Here is a 20,895-nt window from a genome sequence, read left to right as displayed (position 1 = left end):
ACTTTCTCCCCAATTTACTCATGTCCAGTTCCACCCAGTAGGTCTTGAGGGGTCCCCTAGTGAAAAGTCTGACTATGACATAACAGGTTTTAACATTCTCTAGTTTTAATCTGGAGTTTAATCTGGAGTTCTCTAGTTTAATCTGGATTGATGCAGCCTGATTGTACGGTTATGAATTCGGGCTGGGTGAGTCAGGGATGGCTGTGATAGGGCCAATGCTTGGATGGTTGCAGGAGGTGAACTTTATTATGCAGAAATCTTCAGATTTGGGCTCTTCAAGATCATTGTAAAGTCAAGAGATGGTGATGTTTAATAGGAAATACTATGGAAAACAGCAAATATATGGAATGTAAATGGTTGTAGCTTAAACAATTTTGGGTTTCTGGATCAAAAGAACTTTTGACTGTTGGAGTTTCCAATGGTCATTCAAACTGATAATTACTTGCACCTGCAATCTGGTTTATAAAAGTCTCATTCAAAGTACATATTTGTACCTCTTCATAACCTAATGTTTTTAAAAACAGTACAATAAAATAAGAAGCCTGGAGACGAGACGGGGTGTGTGTCAATACAACTTTATTTTATTTATTTAAAATATTTCAATGGATTATGGTACAGTTATGTTCCCTGACTAAAGGTACTGAGATGTACCCTTGAGGGTCCCTTCCCAGTGACAAGAGGTGACAGTTTATTTCTGAAAGTGTAAATCTCTGTGGATGAAGAATGAAACCACCTTCAATGATGTTATACCTTTAAACCTCAGGGTAGACAGCATATGTGGCAATACCACACTGGTTATCCTTGTTCCTGGACATCTTGATGTAGCCTTTATCACCCAGTTACACCCCAGCTGCAAAATAAATGACTGTCAATATTGGTTTTGTCTTCTGAATAAAGCACATTACCCAAAAAAGTGTCCCAAAAGTGTTGCATGTTATTTAACCTTCCTAGATTCATTATGATCATGAATGTTGGGTGTTTCATTAACCTGTTCATTTACCTGTTCTTGACCAGCCAGTAGTCTAGTCTGTTACCTTCAGTGCCATAACCAACAGCCAGAACAGCGTGAGTCAGGTTGGTGCTGCTGCAGTTTGGCTCATCATACACACCTGCAATCATTAAAAATGTGTAAGTTATAAATTCCAAATGTGCAAACGATAAAATGTGCATTTAGCCAGGGATGTAGAAATGCGACCTACTTTACACAATGCATAAACCACACTCCAAATACAGTAAAGAGTGTTTTAAACGTAAGGAAACACCCATATAAAATAAAAACGTTTTAGAAATCAGGAAATGTTCTGTGTTGGTGAAATAGACTAACACTGATTGTGTCCAAAATTGGATCACTGTCTGCCAAACCGTTTCATTTAATATGGATATTTGGTAACACTTTACATTAAGGGTCGCTAATCAATCATTAAATATATAATAATCAACTATTAGTTTCCCATTATTTAGTTATTAGTTAACTCTTCATTAAGCATTAGCTATTACTTAGTAATTGATTAAGAACTTATCAATTAGTAATTAAGTGCACTGTTAGTTGATAAGTTAGTTTGTCGTTAGTTTGTGGCTTACTTACTCATTATCTGTGTGCTAATTGCTGCTTATTACATTGTTAATTAACCAATAAGTATTTTTCTTCATATAAAGAAGTAACGTGATAACTTACTAGCACTTATGTGTTAATCCGCTAATTATCTGTTAATTAACTTTCCATCACCTCCATATATTCAGTTGCTTCACTTTTCTCACTTTGGTTCTTGTTCATTAAAGATGCTTATGGTCACATCTGACCATAAGATGAGCGCACACAAATTCATGGACGGTTTTGTTATTCATCACTTTCATCTTGGCGTATCTGTACAAACTAACTCATATCTGGTAGGAGTGCATGTAAATTTGGGCATAAATGCTGGATATGTGGCTAATTAACCAAAACTATTATCAACATAATCTGTAATTGCAAAAATAAGAACAACAATAGAAAATTTCAATAATACTAATTTGTGTGCATGACAGTCCAGTACAAAAGTGGATGTACTTACTTTACATGCGCATTGATATAAACAAGTGCTGCAACTATTTCATGTTCCATTTAAAGACACATTACACTGTGCTTTTGTTTCATACTACTGACTCACAGCTTCGGTCATACACTGCAATAATACAGCGTTTATTTTAGGGAATTAATTACACTAAACAATCACTCTACTATGTTAACAACACTGAGTATTTTGTTTTATTTCACATTTTATTTTTTCCAGTTGTTTTCATTTTAATACTATTAAGTTTGGTCAGCAGGGGAGGAGTGCACTCACTGCTGGACATCAAACTACACCCACGAGCACGGCCATTAGCTTTCATGCCAAACACTGCCGTTTTATTGGCTGGCTACTGAAACATCTGCATGAATTAGGGTGTGCTTCATGTAAATGATATGTAAATGAGGTGCTGGTAGGCTGGTTTCATGCTATGAAGCTGATTTATCATTTATGCTCAAATCTCCACTTGTTTCCACATCGTACAAAATTGTTATGAATCAGACGCAGAGCAGTTCATACCTTATAAAAACGTTTTCTTTTTACGCAGCTTTGATGATTAATGGGCCCTTTTCACAAGATTCGTGATTACTTCCGGTTTAAGCATTAGCAGGGTAAAACTCACTTCCTCTCCATAAAGCTGCTGCAGACGCGCAGTCAGAATGTTTAGTAGTGAACTATAAACGCTCAAACACGGAGCTACAACAGCTGTATTTTAGTTTTCCTGCACGGCTGTGACAGCGAGAATGAGAAGTGGACGGAGGCGCTGATTTAACTGTAAACAGAGCCGAGACGCTGTGTGTTGTTTTTACTGCAGTTCTGCTGCAGCTGCTTCACATCAAGCCGTCTCTGTGTCTTTGTACAACCTGCCAGCGATTTCGGTAATCTTCTGTTTTCAAAAGAAAGAAGAACTTCTATATGTAGCATGAATGTTATAGACTTTGTTTATATTAAGCTAGCTATACTGGCTAGAAGCTACCGCTAACCAGACTAGCCCGGCTAACATGAATCAGCTTTTTCAGATGTTTTTTTCAGTTAGGAGTCTCGTTTTTGACCGAGCAGTGAAAGGTGGATGTTTTCTGAAGTGCTGCTTCAAAAATTGCCATGAAACTATAAGAATAATGCTGTTTGACAGATCGCTAACATAGCCAGCGTTAGAGCTAACTTAGCTTTAAAGTGTGCTACTCATAAAGCTGATGCTCCTAAAACTGCTAATAACAGGCTAGCTAATTAGCGACTGTAGCCTGCTAGCCTGCCGTAAGCTAATACAGTTTAAACGAGGTCTGTAAAATATAGTTTACATGTAAAAGTTTTTGTTTGTGTTTATGTCAGAAGTCACTGCCATCCTGTAGCTAAATGCGTCACAGAACCTGCTCCACGTTAGCCGGCTGGTGGCAGCAGCTAATGAAAGCTAACTAGCTTCCTTATTTTGGGAACACAGCTACAGTTAGAAATGGCTTCTAGCGTTGCTAGCTAGCTACAGCTAAACAACGTCTACCAAATTCATACTACACAGAAGAACTTTAATTTCTTTTGAAAACAAAACTATTACAGAAATCGCTGGCATGTTGTACAACTACAGAGACACTGCTTGATGTGAGCAGCTGCAGCAGCAGTAAGCAGGGCTACACCACACACAGCATTTTAGCTGTGTTTACAGTTAAATCAGTGCTTCCATTCACTTCCTTTTGTCATGATAGTGCACAAAAACTAACATATGTCTGTTGTAGCTCAGTATTTGAGCATTATAGTTCACTGCTAATGCTTAATCCGGACGTAATCGCGACTCTTGGTGAAAAGGGCCCATGGCCATTAGATCTTTACATTTTGACCATTAATTACTTCTTAAATTCCACTTAATCAACCATTCATTGCTTCTTAAATTCCTCTTACTTAATCATGAATTACTGCTTTTGTGTTGTCACTTTACTTGGAGGGACACAAAAGCAGTAATTAATGGTTAAGTAAGAGGAATTTAAGAAGTAATTAATGGTCAAAATTTAAAGATCTAATGGCCATGGGCCCTTTTCACAAAGAGTCGCGATTACGTCCGGATTAAGCATTAGCAGTGAACTATAATGCTCAAATACTGAGCTACAACAGACATCATGACAAAATGGCCATTAGATCTTTACATTTTGACCATTAATTACTTCTTAAATTCCTTTTACTTAACCATTAATTACTGATTTTGTGTTGTCACTTTACTTGGAGGGACACAAAAGCGGTAATTAATGGTTAAGAGGAATTTAAGAAGCAATGAATGGTTGATTAAGTGGAATTTAAGAAGTAATTAATGGTCGAAATGTAAAGATCTAATAGCCATTAATAATCAAAGTCACATAAAAAAAAACACTTTTTTTTGCCTTTTATAAGGTTTGAACTGCTCTGCGTCTGATTCATAACAATTTTGTACGATGTGGAAACAAGTGGAGATTTGAGCATAAATGATAAATCAGCTTCATAGCATGAAACCAGCCTACCAGCACCTCTTTACCATTTACATATCATTTACATGAAGCACACACTAATTCATGCAGATGTTTCAGTAGCCAGCCAATAAAACGGCAGTGTTTGGCATGAAAGCTAATGGCCGTGCTCATGGGTGGAGTTTGATGTCCAGCAGTGAGTGCACTCCTCCCCTGCTGACCAAACTTAATAGTATTAAAATGAAAACAACTGGAAAAAATAAAATGTGAAATAAAACAAAATACTCAGTGTTGTTCACATATTAGATTGATTGTTTAGTGTAATTACTTCCCTAAAATAAGTGCTGTATTATTGCAGTGAATGACCTAAGCTGTGCTTGTGAGTCAGTAGAATGAAACAAAAGCACAGTGTAATGTGTCTTTAAATGGAACATGAAATAGAATAGAAATAGAAATAGCAATAGAAATTTTCTATTGTTGTTCTTATTTTTGCTATTATGTTGATAATAGTTTTGGTTAATTAGCCACATATCCAGCATTTATGCCCAAATTTACATGCACTCCTACCAGATATGAGTACAAATATGCCAAGATGAAAGTGATGAATAACAAAACCGTCCATGATTTTGTGTGCGCTGATCTTATGGTCAGATGTGACCATAAGCATCTTTAATGAACAAGAACCAAAGTGAGAAAAGTGAAACAACTGAATGTATGGAGGTGATGGAAAGTTAAATAACAGATAATTAGCGGGATTAACACATAGGTGCTAGTAAGTTATCACGTCACTTCTTTATATGAAGAAAAATACTTATTAGTTAATTAACAATGTAATAAGCAGCAATTAGCACACAGATAATGAGTAAGTAAGCCACAAACTAACTTATCAACTAACAGTGCACTTAATTACTAATTGATAAGTTCTTAATCAATTACTAAGTAATAGCTAATGCTTAATGAAGAGTTAACTAATAACTAAATAATGGGAAACTAATAGTTGATTATTATATATTTAATGATTGATTAGCGACCCTTAATGTAAAGTGTTACCGGATATTTCTTTACTTCTGAGATACTCTAAGTGCTTCAATGACAGAATATGCTAATGAGTACCACAGGTTTTTTAGGGTTACCTGACTCATACAGCTGGAAGCTGTGTTGGGAGGCATCTACAGCTACAGAAGCAGGTCAGATTGTGGCCACTGCGGACTGCAGAGCGTCTTCTATGGGCGCCACCCCTTCATAGTTAGAACAGGTAGCCCAAGTTTTCTGGTTATTAAATCTGCATGCCCCTCCTGAGGAGAGATGAGAACAATCAGGAACACTTCTGATTCAATGTTCAAAGGGAGAGTTTCAAAAATCCATTTTCCACAATTTTCCCTTCACCCCAAATGTAGATGAACAGTGCCAAAACTAAAAGGTTTTGCACTGGAGCTATAAGGCTAACAACTAAGACCCCACCAATTAGCACCGAACAAACTGCGTGCCTAAATCATCACACACCTGATATTAGGGGTGCAGAAAAAATTTATTTTTAGACGCATCGCGAGGCAGACATGAACGATTCTGAATCGATTCATAAATGTCTAAAATCTATTTTCTAAATATTTAACTTATAACGTAATGTTGACCGCAAAGAGGCGGAACCTGGAAGCGCGGAAGTGCAGCACCCGGACAGTCTGCGGCGGCACATAACAAAAACACAACTGGATGAGCGAGAAATCCGACCGGCTCCCTCTGCATTAAAAGCCAGGTTAGGTCAGGAGTCACAACACAAATGTTACCATTTTGTCCTTTCAACAAAAATCAAACCACCTTGGGAGCTACAACATTTAATGTCCAGTATGTCTCAGTATGTGATAATGTCCTAGTATAGACTAAACAATATAAACGAAAACGCAGATTTACTTTGCTCTGCTTTAAGCTTTAGCTTTAGCCGCTTTCCTCCCATCTCCGCCAGAAAACTTTTCCTCAGAAGTAGATCAGTTAAATGTCTCTCAGCGTTCGGCTGTTTTACGAGGCTGAAGTCGCTTCTTATTCTCCAATTTCTTGTTCGAATTTTCCTGTCCTTAAATTGTAACTGAGGCGCTGAATGTAAATGCGGCACCATTTAAGGTGGAACGGGAGAATGCGAAAGAGAAGCGACTTCAGCTTCGCCACTTTTTAGTGTTTGACAGTCTCTCGTTGCAGATTTAATGTAGCAAATACTTTGCTTTAAAAGTACCAAGTCACTTTAAATAACAATAACACCGAGTCACTTAGTCACTTTAAAATGTATATTGTCTCTATATTCTGTGTATATTTTGTGTATATTTTGTGCATATTTAATGTATTTCATTTGGTTTTTCTTGTATTTTTATTTTTACTTACTTTCTGTAGAGTGATTAGCTGAGCCTCACCACAAGCATTTCAATGCATAAATGTCCTGATGTGCAAATGACAAATAAATTTGAAACTTGAACTCGAAACTTGAGCTCACACAGTGAGGAAATATACATGCTATATAGAAAAAAAGATGCATCGAGATGCATCGATAATCGTTTTATAATCGCATCGCAGCCCTCTGAATCGTAATTGAATCGAATCGTGAGGTGCCTAGAGATTCCCACCCCTACCTGATATGCTGACAAAAATATTGACAACTGATATACCATGGATAAAAATATATGGACAAAAGTCATGCTGTTAGCACCATGCTAATTGGCATACAGTTGGCTTTCATTACATGTTAGCTCCATTAGCATTGTAGTGCCAGTGTCAAACTAAAGACGCAAACTTCAAAAAACAAATATTGATCTGATCGACTACATTTGGGATACAAACGAATTTCTATGTTTTAATAAAAATATTGGCATCATTAACTACGGTAGTCTCACCTTGGCCTGATATGGATAGGTGCTCGCTTTCTCCAGGCCTCCACTGGACTTGATGTACTCACAGGCATTGTGCGCAAAACCACCTTGACAGCCCTTATTTCCAAAACTCTGGGAGCAGTCCACCAGCTGTTGCTCGCTTAAGCTTACCAGCTGCTTTGTCTTCTTGAACATTTGACCCTCGAGCGCCCCTGTCTGAAAGAGAAGGACAACAGAAAATTAACAGAGGTGGAAAAATAAAGAAAACGTGTGCAGTCTCTAAAACCAGCACCATCTCTATTCTCCATTATCACTTTGTTTTTCCTTTTCTTTCTGCCTGCGAATTTTGTCATAAACAGCAGCACATATAAGAACAGATAGCGCAAAGTACACACAGTGCAAAACATATTAGTGAATATCAGTGTATATTTAATGCATAGTGCCAATTATACTTCAAATTATCCCTCCATCCTGTTCTCCCTCTCTGTCTGTCCTGCTGTGACTCACTGCACTGAAGGCCCAGCAGGAGCCACAATGACACTGGTCCTTAACTTTGGTCACATAGCCCCTTTTTCTCCAATTCACAGTCCTGAGCAGAGCAGCGCTCTCTACCCGTTGGAGGAATGTAGTTGCGCTCTCAGTCTCAGTCTTATTGAAGGCTCCCAGGCAGCCCTTCAGCATCTGCTGGTACTCCTGATTATCCTGTTGGAGAAGATGGTGAGAGGATTCTGACGACCCAGACGTCAAATATAGTTACTGAACAGCACATAATAAACAGAGTTGCAGAAAAGATTCAGTGAATTGTGTAATGAAATGTCTAAGTGGGATCTCACCATGTCTGCAAAGTAGTTCATGCCGAGTCTGTAGCTTTTGATGCCCTGGTCAGCCAGCATGTTGTGCTCCAGGACCAGCTTAAGATTGTCCAGCCAGATCATCTTACGCTGAAACTCTTCTTCCACTGAACCATAACTCTTACCTAAGTGGAACACAAACATACAGTATGTGTACAGTACATATACATTATTTCCCCTAGATACACATACTATAAACACATACACGCTCTGCTACTCCAGGCTGCTTCAGAGTTTTCTCTGAGCTGCTGAAACACAACTTCATCACATATATTTTGGACAGGAAACTGGCAAATGGCTCAGAGCTTTAATTAGATGAGACATGTCCAGGTATAAAAGGCATCATGAGCTGCCATCACTCAGAACACAAATTTTATCTCAGAGACTGTTTTGAATTTCTCTTGAAATTACGATCATCTTTCTGAATTTGTTGTAATGTTTCTGAATTTACTACTGCATTTCTCGATTTGCTGTTGCATTCCTGAATTTGCTGTTGCATTCCTGAATTTACTGTTGCGTTTCTGAATTTGCTGTTGCATTTCTGAATATGCTATTGTGGCTTTGAAGTTGCTGTCATGTTTCTGATTTTGTAGTTGGGCTTTTTGATTTGCTGTTACTTAGGGGCTTAATTATTCACATTCTTAATTCTGTTAATAAAAAGAAATGTTATAGGCCAACCTATTAAATACATTCTATAGTGAAACTTTAAAAAGTTTATTTCAGAATAAGTCAGAACAATATTATTGGAACTAATAAACGAATTACTTAGTCATACAGTCTTTGGCAAGAATCAGTAATTCTAAGACACACTGCAGTTTTTACACCATTCAGCTGCAAAAATGTGTGATACAGAATCAGATTTGATGTAAATTTCTCACCAAGAGCGACAACAGTGAGCAAAATCCTCATTCTAAAACAGAGTAAGAGGCAGATTTACTGACATTTTGCACCATCGCAAACCCTGTTTTAAAAAAACTAGTTATGATTTATTGAAAAAGGGGCAGCAGCTCCAGTGTATGTAAGACAAAGGAGCAGAGCTGCTCTTTTGTGCATTTGTCTCACTTGCCTATTCATTTTTTGGAGTTTCCCTCTCTAAACACAGAATACTGGGCGGAGATTATTAAAATGAAGCTCTTACTGTGATTAAATGAGGCTGATCGTAAATACTGTCTGCTCTTTAACTCCTGGAAAAGCTTGCCTTATTTTTGGTGCTAACGTGGAGGCTGTTTTTGTGGCTGAGAGAAAAAAAGAGAGAGTTTATCACATTTATTTTGGATGTGCTCGTCATGAGTCAAAACCATGCACTTTCCAATCGAACAGTGATTAATCACGGATTTTACAATGCCTCACGATTTCTAAATGTACTCGGCACAGAACTCAAGTTCAGCTCAAACCACCAAACCAACATGTTTCCAAACAGATAATCAAAAAAATGACTTATTGTCGCAATTATATATTTATAACATTGTGAAATGACATACTATTTTCTCAAATTAATTATACATTATGCTGAAATAATCAAGCACTTTCTCACAGAGTAATAACCAAAATCTTGAGAAAAGTCATTATTTCAACCCAATGAGTTACAATTTGAACCAGCCGCTTATCCTTCTGGGTCGCTGGGGTGCTGGAGCCTATCCCAGCTATCATCGGGCAGAAGGCAGGATACACCCTGGACAGGTCACCAGTCCATCGCAGGGCAGACAGACAGACATATACATTCACACCTAGGGGCAATTTAGCATGTCCAATTAGCCTAACTGCATGTCTTTGGACTGTGGGAGGAAACCCACACAGACACAGGGAGAACATGCAAACTCCACACAGCAAGGACCCTGGTCGCCCGGCCAGGGAATCAAACCCAGGCCTTCTTGCTGTGAGGCGACAGCGCTACCCACCCTGCCACCATGCTAGATAAAGATGTTTTTGGCTGTGTCCCAAATCACACGCTGCTATAGTTTATGTACTACACTAATGAATGCGCTTCCACTGCTGGTGCACTATTTTCACTCACTATCTAGTGCTTTAGTGTGCAGTTTGGAATGCAGACTTATTCTCCAACCTGGTGGGAATGGACTTCCATAAAAAAGCATGAGTCAAAAGTGTGGTTATACTGAGCTGCTCATATGTTAATTATGAAGCATTCATTTGCATTGACATTTTTAGCGGATAAGCCGTTAAATTACTTTCGAATTTCAATTCTTTCAAAGGACAGCAAACTACAACCTCTTTCACTTGTATAATAATTGTTTATTTGTTTTATTACAATCATCCTATATGTATTTGAATGTACACACGAAATGTTTCAACTTCAGATTATGGATTAAACCATTTTCATTTGCTCTGCTGTGGTCAGTTAGCATCAGGGTCAGTATAGCTATTTTGTGTTTTCTGGCAAAATGCTCAGCTCTCTAATGGAGCCATCTTCCATTCTCAAGAAGACTACAAGGCCTGAACCTCACTGTGTGCAGCGCTACATAATTTTTTGGTGCCCATTGACCTGTTTGTTCTTCAATCAGCATTTAATTCCCTCTAACAAAACTCTCCTGAGTTTAAGACAACCCTTGGAAATCATGAACTACAATTTTCAGTTTTATTATGATGTCTGTTTTCCCATTTTAAAGAGTCTACAGACCTTTCTGTATTTAGTATCCTCTATGACAAAAACAGGCCAAAGTTCTCAGCCCACAGTGCTTAGAACTAGAAAAAACCGTCACTGTACTAATAAGTAAATTAGTAATTAACTAATTACTACCCACCTCTGAATATACTACTACATGACGACTATATGACCATATAATTTGTGATTGAATTTCAGTTCAGTTTCAGCCTTTTTTCGGCAGATTTAAGCGCAACATGAGCTGGAGATTTTCCCTGGCAACCCTTATCAGGGTTTTCGCTTGCTCTAAGGTCACTGACGCCGCATCATCCCAAGAGTATAATGCTAACTAAATATGGACTATTTCTGAAGAGCTACCTTTTACTTTTCCCTAGACTTTTTAACCCTTTTTTACAATCAGTATTTTTCCTTTTTTATTTTTTATTTATTTCAACACTTACCTGCTTCAGATGTGGAACCTTCAAGTTATCTGCCAGTGTTTGGTGAAGTGTGTGTGTGTGCGTGTGTGTGTGTGTGTGTGTGTGTGTGTGTGTGTGTGTTTATATAGTTTCATGAGCCACAATTCCAGACTAGCTCTGTGGGTGGAGCCTCAGAGGTTGAGACTAGTGTTGGAGTAATGGTAATAGTTGGATTTGTATTTTGGTTTCATCTGCTGCTCTAGAGTTGTGTGCAAAGGTTTGAGTGCCCTGGCCAATTCCAAGTTGTTGATTTTCTGAGTGTGACTAAGGGAACACCCAGAGAACACGCTTCTGCATATTTTAATTCACATTATAATTACTGTTCATTTGCTGAATTTAACATATTGAAAAAAAAGCATAAAACATGGCTGTGGCACATTTGATTTTTTATTTTTTTCCATAAACTTAAACTCAGCTAATAAATAGAATTTGTGCACTAAAATAGGCAGAAAAAAGTTCTTGGGACTCAGGCACCATCCCCGCAGCCCTCATGGTTATCATCCTCACCCTGCAGTCATTGCGGGCTGTGGTCTGTGCTTTCACGGCTGTCATGAAAGCCCAGGCGATGGGCACCATTTTGCTCTGGACCATTTCTTCTGGTCCACCCATCATGAAATGTTTACAATTTCTTTACAATGATACAAGAAAAAAAAATGCAAACTTGACAAATATGTAATGGAAAAAAAAAACATATAAAAACATTTGGGGAAATTCTGTGGAATTTGTGTAAACAATCAAGAAGGGCTTGTACATTATACAACACCATTTCCAAAAAGTTGGGACGCTGTGCAAAATGTAAAAACAAAATTCAATGATGTGCAAATCATTTAAACCCTATATTTCATTGAAAATAGTACAAAGACAGCATATGAGATGGTGAAACTGAGAAATTGTATTATTTTTTGAAAAAATAGACATTTTGAATTTGATGTCAACACAAAAAGTTGGGACAGGGACAACAAAAGGCTGGTAAATTTGTGTAGTGCCAAAAAAACACCTGGTGCTTAATTGGCAACAGGTCAGTAACTTCATTGGGTATAAAAAGAGCATCCCAGAGAGGCTGAGTCTTTCAGAGTTCACCACTCTGTGAAAGATTGCATGAGCAAATAGTGCAACAATTCAAGAATAACTTTTGCTTTTCATCATCAAAGGTACAGACATGATTCTGTAGTGGAAGTCACTGCATGGACTCAGAAACACTCCTGAAAACCACTGTCTGTGAACACAATTTGTCGCTGCATCCACAAATGCAAGTTAAAACTCTAAAACGCAAAGAAGCAACTGTACATAAACAGAATCCAGAAACACTGCCACCTTCTCTGGGCCCAGGCTCATTTAAAATAGACTGAGGGGAAGTGGAACATGTCCTGTGGTCCAACAAATCAAAATTTGAAATTGTTTTTGGAAATCATGAACACTGCATCCTCTGGGCTAAAGACCACTCAGCTTGTTCATGTCACTCATGAGTGCACAGTTCAAAAGCCAGTATTCATAATGGTATAGGGATGCATTAGTGCACATGGCATGGGTGACGAACACATCTGTGAAGGCACCGTTTATTGCTGAACGATATATACATGTTTTGGCAACATATGCTGCCATCCAGACAACGTCTTTTTCAGGGAAGGCCTTGATTATTTCAGCAAGACAATGTAAAGCCACATTCTACATATATTACAACAGCATTGTTCCGCATTAAAAGAGTCTGGGTGCTAAACTGACCTGGCTGCAGCCTGGCACCTGTCACCACTGAAAACATTTGGCACATTATGAAATGAAAAATATGACAAAATATGGGCTTCTGAACTGTTGTGCAGCTGAAATCATATGTCAAACAAGGATGGGAAAACATTTCAGTTTCAAAACTACAGCAGTCAGTCTCCTCAGTTCCCAAATGCTTACAGAGTGTTGTTAAAAGAAGAGGTGATGAAACACAGTGGTAAACATGCCCTCCCGACATTTTTGGAACTTTTGTCGGCATCAAATTCAAAATGGGCATATATTTTTCAAAAAACAATAGAATTTCTCAGTTTTAACATTTGAAATGTTGTCTTTGTACTATTTTCCTTCATAAATATGGTTTAAATGATTTGCATATCATTGCATTCTTTTTTTATTTACATTCTGCACAGTGCCCAGACTTTTTTGGAAATGTTTTTTTTTTTTTATATGTCCATAATCTGTTTATTTTTAACACATCTCTATGTTCATTAAAGAACTCATATAGTGTGCATATTAAGGCATGTTAAAGTATATAGCAGTATGACAAAGTATGACAAATAGATTAAACAGAAATTTTGGTGTTAATTGACACATCATTTTAGAGTGTTGAAAGTGCGCAAACCAATATGGTTTAACTGGAAAATCTGCAAGAAACTACAGTGAGGGGAAACAAGTATTCAGGCGCGTTAGTTTTGTTATTTAATATACCTCTAGCGCATATATCCATTTCAAACATACACATATCATGTAATCTTTTGACCTTTTACCTATAAACATGAGCATAAAGACACCAGTGCCAGTTGGGAAGATTTCATGCCACAAGTAGCAATCATGATGAAGGTAAAGGAGCTTCCCAAAGTTCTCAGGAGCAGCATAATTAAACAACACTCGAATAGAAAAAAGGTATAGCGCCAAAACAAAGACCATAAACATCCTTGGCAGTACACTTAGCTTGATAATATGTCATGGCAACTAATCTCACTAAGGCACAATCCCATTTCTGCCTACCACTTAGCCCTACCCCTTTGTTTTGCCTGTTCACGTCTGGGGGTAGAGTGTCCCAATTCTTGTTAAGATAGTGGGGTTCCTATCCATCATTGTTTATTTGATATTTTGATGATAGGCTGATAGCAAAATATGTTTTGTATGTTTTCTGACAGTAGTATGGTTGAAATATATTTGGAATTATCCCATGCACTATATTTTTAAAAATAATGAAAAATCCAAAAAATAAAACCATGAGCAATTTTTGTTACTAGGTGTTTGTACCTAACTTCATACCTTTTTATTTGTAACTCAACATTGTTGCACTACCCTCTGTATGAAATCACTAAGATGAAAAACCATCCAAGTCATTATAATTGTTTATTGCAATTATTGAAAACAAAAAAAAAATATTTTTACTACACACGGGTGAAAGGACAACTGGAGGATGTATGTTAGAATGATTTTCCCACGGATAAGTGAGTTTTCAGTTTGAGTTGTATATTAAGACCCTGTGGTACTGATATGAGTAATATGTGGGAAACCACTAGTCAGTGGTAAAACTTCAGCAGAAAAGCCGCAGCAGACAGTCAGATCATTTTCCACTGCTGTTTCTAAACGCTGTTCTCAAAGCATTACTCACTATTATAATCTACATTGTAACCTCTATGGCACTACTGACCTTTAGGCACTGTCTAGATTGATACTTACCTTTTGTTGTAAATCTTTGATCTTGCCATGGAAGAGATTCAGGAGACCAGGGGTTGCAGAAATAATGATGGTTTTATTAAAAAGAGAGCACTCAGTATTCCTGCCTTAGTGCCACCCCAATCTGAACAGCAGCTCAGACCCACAGCTTTTATGCCACGCAACTGACCCCCCACCCCCAATAGAGTCATACAGAACAGCGTGGGACATTGGAATCCTGTCGTAAATACCTTACTGTGTTCTGCCCCTGCACATCCTCCTTAGGGGGTGTTGTAAGGCCATTTGGTGTAATTGTTCAAACCATGAGAACAGCAAAGTAAACAGAAAACTAGAAAATACATCAAAATAAAACAATTTCCAACACTTTACATGAACAGTATTTGAAACACTGCTAAAAATAACTTGATGGGTTCACTCATAGGTGTAATGGAACATCACAGTCTGTATTTCCACTGACACAAACTGAACAGCACAATTAAAAAGGAATACTCCAACCATGTTACAGTCCAGCTTTAGATTATGGTTAATCAGCATTGATAACTATTTTATCAATAATTAAGTTTACTTAGTAAAAGCAAACCATTTTAGACCAGCAGAAATGGATTTATTGTAGAAGCTAATATCCAGGTGCTGAAAACACCACCCATTGATGTGGCCCGTTGTTACAGATGTGTAATAAGTTTGAAAAATGCTGGAATATTGCTTAATGCTAGTGACATCTCAGATTAGCCAAGAAATTGCTATTCCATTCATTATTTGTTCAATTATGATCAATAAATCAGATTTTAGAAAATGTTCATGTCCACATTTTTTAAACTTTTTGCAGTAACAAATCCACTATCTCTGATATCTACCTCTATAGGTGCTCTTAAACACTTTTTCAACAACATAGGTTTCTTTCATTTTAATTCTGGAGAGCTGATGATTTCCCTGCTCAAACATACCTGAATCAAGTCATTTGTAAGTGTATTTCGTAAGATTTCGTAAGTGTATTTGTGCAGATTGGCCCTTCAGGACCAAAATTGAAAAACTCTGGCCTAAGGTGATCTTTATTGAAGGCATGTTTCTTACTTCTTCTCTCTCCATAGAGGCTAAAAGATTAAAAGGTCACTGAGCCAGCTGAGACAACTCTGGCCATGCCACAACAGGAGCAAAGTGAGTTTCAGCACCTCAATACAAAGCTCCCATTTGGGCTACTTTGAGCCCCCATCACCTCCCAACATCTGATCATCTCTCGGCCCCAACGGTTATTTGCTGCAGCCTATTTAGTAAACCCAGATGGAATCTGTAGGTTTTTTGATGTTACTGCTGCACCTTATAGTGTAAAGATTTTTGCTTTTTTATTTAGAATGTTTATATTGTGTGTGGCACGGTGGTGCAATGGGTAACGCTGTCACCTCACAGCAAGAATGGCCTGGGTTTGATTCCCGGCCGGGCGACCAGGATCATTTCTGTGTGGACTTTGCATGTTCTCCCTGTGTCTGCGTGAGTTTCCTCTGGGTGCTCCGGTTTCCTCCCACAGTCCAAAGACATGCAGTTAGGCTAACTGGACATGCTAAATTGCCCCTAGGTGTGATTGTGTGTGTGGATGTGTCTGTCTGTCTGCCTGCCCTGCGCTTGACTGGTGACCTGTCCAGGGTGTATCCTGCCTTCCGCCCAATGACCACTGGGATAGGCTCCAGCACCCCCCGCGACCCAGAAAGATAAGAGGTTTAGAAAATGTGTGTGTGTGTTTATATTGTTAATTTTGTGAAGGACAGAGTTTATATTTTTTATGTAAATTTATTATATATATTATCTATACAGTAATAAGTACTGAACTGTAACATTGTTAACCTTGTTTGTTAATTCTTGTTACTTCTTTTCTTGAGTGCCTTGCTATCCCTTTGCTGCTGTGAATTTTCCCCATTGTCTGACTAATAAACAACTATCTTATCTTATTTTAGAAGAGGCTTATGTCTTAAGTTAAATTGGTCAGTTCCATGTAACCTAAGACATCTTCAAGCCTTTCTCAAGTAAGCTTCTTATTACAAGAGGTTTGTCTGTGGTTTAGCAATTTTGGCTTCCGCCTCCACCAACTCACTGCAAAGGGAGAGATTTTCCCTTGGGACCCCAAGCAACAACAGACTTATCATGCGCTAAAGAATGTTGTGTGTCAAGCACACAGAATTTAATAAATCCATGTGAGAAATCCAGAACTAAACTTTGTTCTTCGAATCAGCTCACATGATACCAGTTACTCAAGTGCCTTAAATTTTGCACAAAACTGTATGTTTGGTGTTTTTGCATGTAAAGATTTACACACTGAGCATGTTGATGAATTCATGTGAGAATAATACAGTAGAATGAAAAATCAGTGTAGCTCATTTTCAACATTAGAGTTCTGTATGAATACATAAAAGAAATGTATTTAGTACTCTGAGAAAATGACCTACGGGTGTGGGAAATTTCACACGATGTTTCTAAAACAGCGGTTTTCATTTGAGGTTTGTGTTTAAACAATGAGACAAATACAGAAGTAAAGGGTAATAGATTGGCATTATCACACCCTCCATCAGTACCAAGGTTTGCTAGAGGATACACAATAGTTTTACACACCTAATTTTACATATTATCTTTGCACGGACTATTTTGTGTTTTCCATTGCTCTAAATGAACATTCCTGTACTGTAAAGACAACATTGTGAATGTTTTTGGTTCAAACTGGTATAATGAAAATTGAATGTGCTACTGGATTAAAAATGGATAAAATATGTTGCTCATCAACACAGTTACTTCTTACTTTTGGAAAGAATTGTGTTGCATTAGATTTGCTTCTATTATAATAAATTTATTGGTTGTAATTGATTAGAGCTAAGTCGTCTGAAGCATTATGCTCCTTGTCACAAAAAGAAACCAGCAGCTTCTTCAGTTAGTCTGGTTTGTTCAGTTTCGTACATACGTGACAGAGCATCAGCTTTTCTGTTCTTTGATCGTTTCTTTTTGTGGAAAAGAAAGATGGTAAAGACTATTGTCTGCATGCCATCACAGTAAAAAATCTATACCCTCTACTCCTGTTGCCCTCTGCCATAGAACAAGTAAGAAATGCAAGGGTTTTTACAAAATCAGATTTGCACAGTGCATATAACCTCATCAACATCAGAAAGGAAGATGAATGAAAGACGACATTCATAACTACATCTGGATACTATGAATACCCTGTAATGTCATGTGGATTGCTAAATGTCCCATCAGCAGCTGCAGGCACAGTGGACAGGCGAATGCAACCAGGGCCTTGTTTATGCATTCCTCTATAGCTTCTCTCTCTGGTGTGGAGAGAGGGAAGGTGTGGTACCTGGGAAGAGCTTGATGGGAAGAGCTTGAGCAGTCCCAGGGCCAGTCAGGGCGGTGACAAGCAGCTTTACTTTTGCATAACATATCTGCCAAATCATGGTATTAAGGAGCAAAAATGACTTGGACGTAGGTGGTTTTCTATATTTGGGGATAAACAAGGGAGAGTCAGACAATGCACACTCCACTGCTTTTGTTCCTCCGTGGACTAGCCCAAAAAGGGCTTGTGCTATGCTAGTCAGGGATATCCTAAAATGATAGAGTTATTAGGGGACACGATGACGAAAAGGGAGAGTCTGAATGAAGAAGGGCTGTGAATAATGTAAGAGGAGTCGTAGTTTCGCTGATTTTTCCTGTGCCAATATTTTAAGAATTAAGACCCCTCATGGAGAGGGGTGTTTTGCATGCTAAAAAAAGGGAGAGTGCCAGTTCACAGTCTAAAGAGGTGCTGCTCCTAAATCCACTAGGGATAAAAGCCAAACATGATGAGAGTTCCATGTTGGTTTAATTGTCAGAATGAGTTTTCTACTTCGAACACTGGGAAAAACAGAACACTCACCCTCATTGAAGCCTTAGGTAAAGATGGACAGGATGTTTTAAAATGCCCTGGTTGACCACAATACAGACACAGTCCTTCTCTCTTTCTTTGTTGATTCTCTTCAGAAGAAAGCTTGGCTCAGTCTATCTCCATAGGCTCTGTGTCTTACAAGGAGAAGCTGTGGCTAGGGGGTAGGAGAGGGGTGCAATTTGTTGTTGGCTCTGGAATAGATTGTCCAGCTTTATTGACAGAAGAGTTAGGAAATGCTCAGATGATCATCCTTAGATGATCAGATCTCAAAGTATTGTTAAGTATTTGATGAAAAATTGTTTGCAGAGCTTCATCATTCCAGCCACATTTGGCTGCTAGGCTGCAAAAAGCCAGAGCAAGTTCAGAAGCTGATTTCCTACCTTGCCTCAGCTGCAACAACTGCTCCCCTGAATCTTTTTCAGACAGTGTGATCAAATACTTCCTGAAAAGCAGCATCAAATTCAGCAAATGGTTGTGAGATCTGGTTATGTGCAGTCCACATTGTCGTGGCCCAAGTGAGACTGTCAAATAAACTAGATTCAACTAAAATAAATCTTGCAGTAAATCTTTCAGCCCTGCAGTAAAAAGCCATCTCATTGTCCGGGGAACCTGTCAAATTTATCAGGGTGGCTAGGCGTGGTGTTTTAGTCGTGGGTGGTTGAGTGGGACAATGAAGCTAGAGGGGGGGTGTTGTTGTGGGTGCAAGATTCAGATTGTGCAGGGCATGGACTAACTCTTTCATGGTATCATTAAAGCACCTTAATTGTTGTTCATGTGAATCATGTGAGTTTTTCTTTAAGCAGCTACTGCTGAGTGCAGTTTCTGCAGGCCCACTGAATCCAAGGAAGCATTCTGTAACAATGCAGAGCCAGGCAGGGTTGTTGGATCCATAAGCAGGCTTTTACTGAACTGGAACAAAGGTAAGAAACACAGCCCAAAAGCAGAGTCGGTGGCAGAGCAAAGGGTCAGAGGTCAAAAGACATACAAAAGTACCAGAAAAATCCGAGACAAAATCCAAAATCAGAAGTCAAAAAGGCCAAGACAAAAAATCCACAAAGTTAAATGAATCAAAGGGGGAAAGGCTCAGGATTGCAGTGTAACACGCAAAGAGTGGAGGAAGAGAGTATTCGTAGGAGTTCTGTTGAGGGGGAATAGGAGATGTGTGTGTGTGTATACGCACTGTTGATGGTTAGTATTCAGGAGAGGAGGACAGGTTTGGAGTTGACACTTAATCGGATAAGCTGCATTTTTATGTTATGACTTCTGCCTGCTCTAGTCTGACATGTGAGATTATCTGTATGCTGTAAACCTACCTAAATTGCTACATTTGGAGCTCATCTAAGATATTGTGGCAGTTTTTTCCAGTAGTATGCAGCATGACAGCTAAATGCTTAGTTCGGACTCTGGGTTTTAATAGCTGTCCTGTATCCGTGGATCTAAGAGACCTACTTGCTTTATGTTCAGTGCTTTATGTTCAGTGTTGTGTCAGTTCAGAGTTGTGTTCTGGGTTAAAGCCATTCAGTGATTTAAAGACTACTAGCAGCACTTAATTAACTAAAAGCCAGTGTAAAGATTCGTGAACTGGAGCAATGTGCTCTGTTCTCCTGGTCCTGGTTAAAATTTAAGCAGCAGCTAAGTCTGAATGAGCTGCAGTTGTTTAACGGTCTTTTTTCCAGTTAAGACACCATTACAGTAGTGCACTCTGCTGGAGAAAAAAGCATGAATGAGCTTCTCTACGTCTTGTTGGGAAACCAAACCTTTGATTCTAATACAAGGCTGTTTTGGTGACTGCTTTGATATGGTCAGTGAAGATGAGAAATTAGTCTATTAGAAGGTGAAGATTTTAGACTTGGTCTTTGGTTTTTAAAGCCAGGAAAGCAAGGAAAGCAAAAGTGTCTTTTCTTTGTTGCCAAGCACAATGATCTTTGTTTTTCCTTTTTTAATAGAAGAAAATTTGTCTGATCAAATTATTTATGTGCTTCATAGTCATCTAGTCATCTGGTAAGAAAGCCAGTGTGTATCATGCTGGTGCGAGTGGATCAGACACAGCAGTGCTGCAGGAGGTTTTAAACACCTTAGTGTCGCTGCTGGACTGAGAACCAAAAACATCCAGCCAACAGCGTCCTGTGGGCAGTGTCCTGTGACCACAGATGAAGGACTAGAGGATGACCAACACAAACTTGTCTAACTTTACATCTAGAAGGTGGACCAACAAGGTAGGAGTGTCTAATAGAGTGGACAGTGAGTGGACACAGTGTTTAAAAACTCCAACAGCACTGCTGTGTCTGATCCACTCGTACCAGCACAACACACACTAACACGCTACCA

The 20,895-nt window shown here is 38.5% G+C and overlaps 1 pseudogene; it reads right to left on the bottom strand.

The window, feature by feature from the left end:
• Nucleotides 1-752: 752 nt before the first annotated feature.
• On the bottom strand, nucleotides 753-11,864 carry LOC118823864 (annotated as a pseudogene).
• Nucleotides 11,865-20,895: the final 9,031 nt, after the last annotated feature.

Source organism: Colossoma macropomum, unplaced genomic scaffold (assembly GCF_904425465.1).
Source record: "Colossoma macropomum unplaced genomic scaffold, Colossoma_macropomum, whole genome shotgun sequence".
In the NCBI taxonomy this organism is placed as follows: Eukaryota; Metazoa; Chordata; class Actinopteri; order Characiformes; family Serrasalmidae; genus Colossoma; species Colossoma macropomum.
Note: the sequence above shows the minus strand (reverse complement) of the source record. Positions and strands in the feature narration are given on the sequence as shown.